Source organism: Hyperolius riggenbachi, chromosome 3 (assembly GCF_040937935.1).
Source record: "Hyperolius riggenbachi isolate aHypRig1 chromosome 3, aHypRig1.pri, whole genome shotgun sequence".
Lineage (NCBI taxonomy): Eukaryota > Metazoa > Chordata > Amphibia > Anura > Hyperoliidae > Hyperolius > Hyperolius riggenbachi.
Genome location: NC_090648.1, coordinates 423,030,471 through 423,032,430, shown reverse-complemented (window position 1 = coordinate 423,032,430; position 1,960 = coordinate 423,030,471).

The window sequence follows — 1,960 nt, the reverse complement described above, 5'->3', positions numbered from 1 at the left end:
ATAACCACTAACAAATATGCACTCATACGAACAAAGATCTAGATATGAACACGACAGGCATCTGTGTGTTGACGTAAACACCGTACTTTACCCTAATACAAGAATATTCAGGAAGAAAAAATTCTAACAGTACAATCCTATTTTTATATCTGCAACAATCATCTCCATTCATTCCTACCTTTCACTACAAATCATCACTCACACACACACACTCACACTAAAACTCACTTACTCACATCAGATGTTTTTGTGAAAACGAAACGCTTGTACCTAGAGAAATACAAAAACGCACATTACCCCAATAGAAGAATTTTCTGATTACAACTTGGTTGCGTCCTCACTGCCTCTAATTTTCCAAAAGGCACACAACGGTATTGGGTTACAGAGTGTTTTCAATTTTCTTCTGCTCAATCTGCTGGCCTTTTTTTTCGATGGCAGGATCTGAAAGGAGAAGGGAGAAAAAAACAACAATCCAGACCCCCCACCCCTAACACATGCAAAACATAACCACTAACAAATATGCAATCATATGAACAAAGATCTAGCTATACACACGACAGACATCCATGTATTGACATAAACACAGTACTTTACCCCAATACAAGATTTTTCAAGAAGAAAAAAAATCTAACAATACAATCCTATTTTGAAATCTCCTACAATCATCTCCATTCATCCCTACCTTTCACTACAAATCATCACTCACACACACTTACACACACACACACACACACACACACACACACACACACACACACACACACACACACACACTCACACTAAAATTCACTTACGCACATCAAATATTTTTTGTGAAATCTAAACGCTTGTACCTAGAGAAATACAAAAATGTACATTACCCCAATAAAAGGATTTTCTGATTACAACTTGCTTGCTTCCACTCTGCCACTAATTTTCCAAAAGGCGCACAATGGTATTGGGTCACAGGGCGTTTTCAATTGTCCTCTGCTCAATGTGCTGGCCTTCTCTTTAATAGCAGGATCTGAAAAGAGAAGAAAAAAGAAATAATCCAGACCCCCCACCCCAACACATGCAAAACATAACCACTAACAAATATGCAATCATACGAACAAAGATCTAGATATGAACACGACAGGCATCTGTGTGTTGACGTAAACACTGTACTTTACCCTAATACAAGAATATTCAAGAAGAAAAAATTCTTACGGTACAATCCTATTTTTATATCTGCAACAGTCATCTCCATTCATTCCTACCTTTCACTACAAATCATCACTCACACACACACACTCACACTAAAAGTCACTTACTCACATCAGATGTTTTTGTGAAAACGAAATGCTTGTACCTAGAGAAATACAAAAACGCATATTACCCCAATAGAAGAATTTTCTGATTACAACTTGGTTGCGTCCTCACTGCCTCTAATTTTCCAAAAGGCATACAACGGTATTGGGTTACAGGGTGTTTTCAATTTTCTTCTGCTCAATCTGCTGGCCTTTTTTTTCGATGGCAGGATCTGAAAGGAGAAGGGAGAAAAAAACAACAATCCAGACCCCCCACCCCTAACACATGCAAAACATAACCACTAACAAATATGCAATCATATGAACAAAGATCTAGCTATACACACGACAGACATCCATGTATTGACATAAACACAGTACTTTACCCCAATACAAGATTTTTCAAGAAGAAAAAAAATCTAACAATACAATCCTATTTTGAAATCTCCTACAATCATCTCCATTCATCCCTACCTTTCACTACAAATCATCACTCACACACACACACACACACACACACACACACACACACACTCACACACACACACTCACACTAAAATTCACTTACGCACATCAAATATTTTTGTGAAATCTAAACGCTTGTACCTAGAGAAATACAAAAATGTACATTACCCTAATAAAAGGATTTTCTGATTACAACTTGCTTGCTTCCACTCTGCCACTAATTTTCC